Here is an 8,414-nt window from a genome sequence, read left to right as displayed (position 1 = left end):
CTCAAACTGTTTAATAATTGATCACTGCCCTCCAAACTGGCAGTCCGGAACTTGCTTCTTAACATGTCATGGAGAGAAGTGATAAATAATTTGTCACCAAGGCTGCTGGGTTTGTGGACTATGGAAGAATAAGCCCAAATATATGATGCTTTACAAGATGAGGCAATTAGCTTTTGGAGTTGGGCAAAGAACTAAGACCAGTGCTGTCCAACAGAACTTTCCAGGACGAAAATATCCTAGATCTGCACTGTCTAGTACTGCAGCCACTGAACACTTAAAATGTGACTAATGTCACCAAGAAACTTATTTTTCGATTTTATTTAATGCTTAAAAAGTTTAAATTTAACTAACCACACATGACTAGTTGTTACTCTACAAGACAAGGCAGCTCTAGACCCCCTCCACCAAGGTTCAAATTAGGAGATAAGAATAGAGATTGTAAAAAATATTTAGCACAGTAGCATCTAAGAGAATGCGAGATGCACCTAAAACAGTGGATTGAGTTTTTTTGTCTTTGACTTGTACTATCCACTGAACCATGCATCAGAGCCCAAATACCCCTCCCCATATACAGCCCTGCAGGCAACTCCATCTTCCAGCAGCCCAAGGCACTTTAGACTAACAAGGATCCCATAAATGCTTTTGATGTTGACCGACTCTTGTTCACCAGTTGAAGAAACAGACCCCAAAGAGCCAAGAGACCTGCCTAGAACCACAGCCAGATTTCAGCCATGAAAGCGGCACTAAGCCCCCATCCCTCAATCCAGGGTTCTTGCCAGCTAAGCCCAGTGGTGAAAGAGCCTTATCAGCCCGCAGTGCTGCATACCTTTACTTTCAGAACTCACCTGAGGCTCTGAGTTGTTCCTAAGAGCATGAGCCTTCAGTGACACCCAGCTCAGTGAAGGCAGCCAGACAGTATTACCAGACGGGGCCAGAACGTTTACTATCGACTGCTGCAAACTATCAACCTCAGCTGTAGAAATGTCCAAATGGCAAGGACCTGGACAGAATTAAGACCATTTAGTAGGAGAAAAAGAAAAGTTAAGGAAATGGACATCTTGGAAGCTACTTATTACTGAAAGCCAGTCCCCAGAATGCTGAATCACACACACACCTTCATTACAACTATCTGCTTAGAAAGCAACGGAAAGATCAGGAGAAAAGCCCATGGATTTGACCAGGCTTTGGTTCTTCTCACAAAGCCCTCCAGAGGACCTAGTGTTAAGTCCAAACTCACACTTGGCAGTTTCTCTACCCCTCAATTTGTATTTCTACTAGCTGTTGAAACAATCCAGAGTGACCTCCAGCTTCACCTCCTCAACTGCACTCAGAGGTGTGAGGATTAAAGGATTAGGGAGGTGTTTGCTCACAACTCACCTAGCAGAGTAACTATCAAGGAAAAGCCATCCTCTAAATTTTAGTTCCCATATCTCCACCACTTACTTCTCCAGCTGGACTCTGTCCCACTCAAAACATCGTCGCTGATCATATTTTCCACAATTCGAGTTTAAAATTAGGTACCAAGGCCAGCAGGTTTGCTCAGTAGAAAGCCACAAACAATGGGTACTTATGTTAAATGATCACAATGGTGTGAGGCATGACACCAGAAAGGGATGTGGAAGAAACAGAACTTGCCCTAGGAAGCAAATATCAGGATTAAAATACATCCCACATACAGTAGCAACGCAAATAGTATAAGATGATTTAAGCTGGACAAGATGCCCATAGGACCCAGCACCTCCCCCGAGCAGAGGAAAATTCAGAATGGCAAGCTGAAGGTATTAACCTGTACACAACATCCCCACAAGAGCACAACAGACCAAGCTGTAGAGAGGCCCTCTCATTCTAGACCGACAGGGAAAATTAGGAAGGAGTGGCTTGGGGAGAATGGGCTGGAAGGCACCAGCTCACCAGACACATGGGATGCCCACTCCTCAAGGCCTGAAATGAGAACTTTGATCAAGTCATGTTTGTCTTAAGCTAGAGCCAGGAGGCTGGCTGGCAAAGTGTGGGAAAACCAATTTGTTTTCCTTTTCTTTCCAACTAAGTTTCCAGGTCAGAAGTTGTGGGGAGGGTCCTTTTAATAAAATTCAAATCACTCAAGTGATTCAAGAGAAAATGTCAGACTCTTTAGGAGGTAATAAAAACAATGCTTGAGCACTCATCACGCACAGTGCCGAGTCTCACAAATATTACCTCAATTTGTCTTTAGGATGAGGAGAGGGAATACTGTAAAAGTTAAAATCAGCCTTCATCCACATGATGGCCAGGACACAGCCAGAGTCCCAAGTCCAAGAGTAATACAGGTGACCAGGTAGAGCAAAATGAATTGTTTTAAAATACTGATGCTCAGCAACCTTACACTGACAATGCATCCACTTGGCCCCTGAGCAGGCCACTTACAACAGATACCTTCACTGTCACCCTGAAGTGGCCAAGTGTGAATGCATTGTCTAGAAAACAGCTAGAAGGAACTGATAGTCACACACAAGGCTCCAACAAGACAAGTCCATTAGACCTGTCTCACTCCCAGGATTGGACAAGATCAGTTACCTGCAAATTCTGGGCTATCACCTAACTAAGCATGACAACTGAGACTATTTAATCCAGGTAGGAACTAAAGCTTCAGTGATTTGCATACCTATAGGATTCAGAGGACCTCCTTTGGGCCTAGTGACAACTTCCTCTGAGCATATACACATGTATCATTATCCAGAAACCACAAAACTAGTTAAGAGATGAAAAAGGAAAGGTTCAAGACAAGTCAAAAGGCTCCCAAAACATAACTTCACGTGCTTCCAGTGCTCAAAAAGTCTTAAATAATCAGCAGGTGAACCAACTGAATGCCAAGAACAGAGGAATCTGATATATGACCAAATCATTTCTCTTCATTTCAGAAATGTGCTGTACCTTTAAGAGCAAAGGGGATGGGTGGTGCTGAGTCCAAGTTTTGCTTTCTAAATAGGTTTTTTCTTAAAGGACCTAGTTACAAAAGCATGTTAAGTTTACTGTTTGCCAGAATTAATAGTTTGCGAACGGTGTTTCTTTATCGGTAATTAGCAAGCCAATCAACAGATATGATTGTACCAGGTGTCTAGCAGCCCAGATTTTCCTGCAGGAGATAAATTTAAACACCAGGTAGCCTACACTTCAGTAGGGGGAAAATAGCTAGTTTAATCTAATTGCCCTACCTGGCTTGAGAGTCCTCCACTCACACCTGGAGCAAAGTGCACCGGGTTTGTGTTAGGGGCGGCGGAGACGCAGAAAGGCGCAGAACAACCTGAGCAACACCGCTGGAGATCGCCAAAGGACCAGCCAGGGCTTACACGCAGTCCCGAGTCGCACCCTTTTTCCCTATGCCTCCTTCGGAGGGGAAATGGGAGGAACCTTACCCTAGGGCACGAGAGCTGAAATGGTAAAGGCGTGCCTCGAGGAGTCCAAGTCGACGGCCTCTCCAAGCACATTTTGACCCTTATCTGCGAAACTAGCTTGGTCCCTTCAGAAAGCCAGCGGGTGGAGAAAGGGGGGCGGGCGGAGCGCGACACGTGACCTATGCGCCCCGAGGCAAGAAGTCAGCGGGCACACCAGGCAGAACCATACGGCCTCAGCCTCTCCCGAAACCCTTTAAGGAGCTGCAAATGCTAATTCTCTCGAGACACCAAGACTTCGACCTTGGAACCCTAACTTGGTTCTAACGGTCCCTCCGCCCAAAACAGGAATCCAATCACAACCGGTCGCCTAGCCCATCCTCCCCGTTTAGCAAACCGAGCTCCTTCCCCTGGTTTGTCGCACTGAACTCTCTCAGGGACTGGGCTACCTGCTCGGATTTGCCACCGCCGGACCTAGGAAGGGGGCAACCTAGGGCGAGATAAAAAAGGCCCAGAAGTTGGGTGAGGTTCCAAAAGTGACCAATTCAACTCCAACCCCTCAGAAGGGAGAAAGGGGTGCACGCAGGCCTTGGGGCACCTTCTAGCCCTGTAAGCACCTGGCCCTGCTGACAGACTGCCCCGCCGCCACCTCTCCCGGCTCAGACTGGGTATACACGACCTTTGAAAAGTACACGCGTGTGGGGTTAGGCGACCTTGGGTGAACGCACTCAGGTCTGTCTCATAGGAGGGTGTGCGCGCTCCAGGAAAGTTAAGCCGCAGAGGGGTGGCCCGGGCGTCGCGTCCTCACCTTCTGCCCCCGAGGATGGTGACGCGCGCGGGGGGCATTACAAGGCTGCAGAGCGCCCCCCGCCCCCAATAACACACACGCGATCTGTCAGCAGGAGCCCGCCCGCAGACAACCCCGACAGAGGAAGATGAGGGGGCGCACAGGCGACAGAAAAGAAAGAAGGGCCTGCTTGACAGCAGGCGGCGGGTCGGAGCCCCTCCGCACGCACTTGGCATCCGGAGCCTCGGGTCTGCGGGACACCTGGAGCGCGCGTCGCACAACGCACCTGCACCATAGGCTCCCCATCACCCTGACGGCGTCGCCCCGGGGGCCCCAGCAGGTGGTCTCCGGGCCAGCCGCTCCCAGTGGCCCCTACTTACCAGCTCCTCGGCGACCGTCCGGATGCAGAGTCCACGCCCGCCGCCGCCGCCCCCCAACCCCCGCTTCTGCCCCCGAGGCACTGCCCTGCAGCGCAGCGCCCGGGCCGCTCCCCCACGTGCTCGCCCAGGCCAGTGGAACACAGAGACATTAAATACTGGGGACGCGCAGCGACGTGCCCGCGGCGCGACGCAAGGCCCCGCCCCCGCCCTCGTGCCCCCGCGCTCGCCCCGCTCACCTGCGCGTGCGCGCCGCCGGCCGCTCCCGCCCGCGCCTCTCCCAGCTGCGCCAGAGGGGGCGCGGTCTGGAACGCTCCTCTGACATTCGGCCGCCGCCCGCAGCCGGGCTTTGCTGTAGCTCTCGCGAGATGCGGTGTAATCTCGGTGAGGATCGGGAGAGGGCCCTGGCTGGAGCCTTCCTAACCCCGTGGGGCTTCGAACCTCTGCCCTGCAAGCTCAGCGCGGATTCTCTCCCCTTGGCTCTAGGCGGTCTGGAGGGGTCAGTTAGCCAGTATGCCTGCCTCAGCACCGAGACCCCCCTGGAAAAGGCGGAGGGACCGGTGAGGGGCTGGGGCATCGTTACCTGGCAGTTCATAGTCAGGTGACTATTAATAATTGCTCAACTGTATAGTGGGAGTACCTGGTACCTGTCAAATGCAACTCTTTTGCCCATTTTCATAACTTGGTGATGTCGACATGAACCACTTTGCTCGAAATGGATTTGGGTTTTGAACTAATTCCTGCCAAGAGATAGTCACAATGAGTCACTGACTCCAGGAAACTTGGGAAAATAAATTGCCTCCCACAAGCGGACGGGGTGAGGCTCCGGTTGGCCAGGTCTGCTATCAGTCTTAAGACATAAGGACTTCAACAATATATATGGCAATATATAGAAAAGGCAAAATATAGAAAAGAGATCATGCTAAGAATTAACCATTACTTGAGGAAATGCTTAATATTCACTGCAAATTTAAATGATCATGAGATATCATTTACCTATTGAGTTTTAAATATAAATTCATATTATATGTGTATATCCCAATTGCATGAGATTAATGAAGGAAAACAAATAGGAAGCTGAAAAAGGAAAGAAATAAGACACCTATTTTAGGTCCTGTGGCTAGAAAGGCTTAAGGAGAAATTTAAACAAACCTGCTGGTTGAGAAGGAGCTGGCCTTGCAAATTATATATTGGAATGAGTTGGAGAGTGCCCAACAAAGACACCAGCAAAAAAAGAAAAAAGAAAAAGCAGGAAACAACTTCTGGTAAACTGAGAGATCAGTAGGGATGGAATATAGTCAGGAGGTGAGCGTGCTGGTTGGAGAGGTAGAGGGAGGAGTTTTTGTTTTGTTTTTTGGGTTTGTTTTGTTTATATTTTGAGTGGGAGAGGAAACCGGGCTGCCTTATAAACCATAGTAAAACTTGGATTTTATTATACTCTGCTGAACCCCAAAGCTAGTCATGCTTCCACCTCAGGGCTTTTGAACTTGGTATTCCTTCCAAATGGAATATTCTGCAGGGCTCACTTCCTCACATCTTTCAAATCCTTTGCCCAAAGGCCACCTACTCAGTCTCAGTGAAACCGTCCCTGGACTCTTTATTTAAAATTGTAACACCCCCCCCACACACACACACACACATCAAGACACAATTTCCTGTCCCTTGCACCTTCTTTATTTTTTTTCATAGCATTTACCACTATCTACATACTATATACCTCATTTGTTTCATGACAAGAGGCATTATTGAGGGATTGGAACATAGAGGGCTCTCAGTAAAAATGCGTTTAGTGAAAAAAATGGGAAGCCATTCAAGCAAGCTAAGTAGAGAGTGACACATATTTTCTGTTTTTAAAAGGGAGCTATAGCTACTGTGGAAAGACTGGACTAGCACAGCAGTCCCCAATCTTTTTGGCACCAGGGACCAGTGCTCCTATGAGAATCTAATGCCCGATGATCTGAGATGGAGCCGAGGAGGTGATGCTAGTGCTGGTGAGCAGATGCAAATATAGATGAAGCTTCACTCTCCATTCACCTCCGGCTGTGCGACCCAGTTCCTAACAGGCCATGGACCAGTACCAGTCTGCAGCCTGAGAGTTGGGGACCGCTGGACTAGAGGAAGACCAGCGTAGGAGCAGGGACACCAGTTGGAAGGCTGCTGCAGTGGTCCAGGTGAGAAATGATGCTGGTCTGAGCTTAGAGTCATGGCAGTGTGTGTATATAAAGAGACTTTGTAGACTCAAGATATATTTTGGAAATAGCTGCAACAAGATCCTTTCATGTTGTTGAGGGTGAGGAAAAGAGAACAGTGAATGATGCCTTGAGTTACTGTGTCAAATGGGGTCCAGTTTATCGAGGTGAGGGGAGATGGATAGAGAATCGTTAGTTTCATTTTGGACCCATTAAGTCTGTACTGTTTTGTGCCATCCAAGTGCAAATAGTAATTAAGTTAGATATGCAATGCTGGAGCTCAGAGGAGTGGTCTGGCTAAGAAATACAAATATGTGTTGAAAATCATGTTAAAAGTGGATATTTTAAAGAAAGACAATGCCCTGGTGGTGGTGGAGGTAAGAAATGTCTACAAGGAAGAAACAAAATGATAGGGTGGGGTGGGAGTGGGTGGGGGTGGAAAGGAGTGTTAAGTCCTGGAAGCATTGGTAGGAAAAAATGGGGAGAGGGAGGGAGTAGAAGAAAGAGGGAAATGAAGCTATGAATATGTTATAAGAAGGAAGGACAGAAAACGGGGGACAAACGAGATCAATATGTCCGTCATGTCCTATGCATGGGGGACATGAGCAAAGCCTGCCAGATAAAAGGAATGAAGGAAGGACAGAGTGGGATAACTGGAATACCAGAGGAAGTACAAGACACGAAGAGGAAAAGGTGAGAACGAAGGATAAACTGTAATCACAACTAGAGATCAACCCAGCAGCTGTGGCTGAGAAGGTGGCTATAAGATCAGGGCAGTTCAGAGGTCACAGGGTGGCCCCCGTATAGGATTAGAACGTGGAGGAATGAGACGGGTGGTGAAGATGGAAGGTAATCCTAAAAACTTGGCCTTGAGGAAAATAAGATTACACTGTTAGACTTTAATACCAGCTCAAAATGGGCAAAGTTCTACTTAAAGCAGGGATTTTAACCTAGGATGCATAAAACAGCTTCAAGGATATCCATGAACCCCCTGAAATTGCTCGTCTGGTTTTATAAATATGGCGTTTTTCTGCAGAAATAGTTGTTGAGAGTTTCTATCAGATTCTATAATCCCGACGTTAGAAGAAAGAAGAACAATCTGATAAACAGAGCAAGACAGAAGGTAATACTGTATCTTAAAAAGGATTTTATCAGTCAGAAGGAGAGGGTGAAAAATAAAGCACCCAAAGGAGACCAAAAAAAAAAAAAGGGAGAAGTGGGCAGCGCCCATCTAAGGAAGAGGGTACCCAACTCAACGTAATGAGTGGACAAAGCTGCCCTTTCTGATGAGTGGAAATGGTCAGATCAGAACCCAAGATGCTATTATTCCTTTAAATCCTATAACTCGGGACCCTCATTCTGACTCCTTACCCACCAAGCAACCTTCTGATAATTCTGAGAAGCCGTGATTGGACCTATGGGAGGCTCTGGTCAACCTGCAGGTCGATTTTTGTCATTGTAAATTACATAAGTAGCCCTCTTGTTTTCTACATCCTGTGCATCTTGTGAATTCTTTTTGTCTGAGAAAGCTTTCAGTTCTAGGACTTGAACATGATAAAGTTTCTGAACCTATCATAAAGCTGAGGGAGGGCTTGATACAGGACCATGGGGGAATTTCATCAAAATATCATCTTGCGAGGATCTTTAAAAAGAAAGTGAGCCAACTGTCTTCTCTTGGCAGCCCCTCCAACTT

At 47.6% G+C, this 8,414-nt stretch overlaps 1 protein-coding gene across 3 annotated transcripts in view; it reads right to left on the bottom strand.

Annotated features, from left to right (window-relative positions):
• Nucleotides 1-4,677, bottom strand: part of AKAP1 (A-kinase anchoring protein 1) — a 28,739-nt gene extending 24,062 nt beyond the window's left edge. Inside the window, exon 1 of one of the 3 annotated variants that reach the window (XM_039885720.1) lies at nucleotides 4,536-4,677. The gene's annotated coding sequence lies outside the window, so the exon portion shown is untranslated. Of the gene's footprint in view, nucleotides 1-3,392; nucleotides 3,869-4,535 lie in introns of those variants that run through there. The other 2 variants (XM_039885718.1, XM_039885722.1) reach the window with 2 other exon arrangements.
• Nucleotides 4,678-8,414: the final 3,737 nt, after the last annotated feature.

The sequence above is a fragment of the Pteropus medius genome, unplaced genomic scaffold (assembly GCF_902729225.1).
Source record: "Pteropus medius unplaced genomic scaffold, Ma_sr-lr_union100, whole genome shotgun sequence".
NCBI classification, from domain to species: Eukaryota; Metazoa; Chordata; class Mammalia; order Chiroptera; family Pteropodidae; genus Pteropus; species Pteropus medius.
This window is presented reverse-complemented; position numbering and strand designations above follow the sequence as displayed.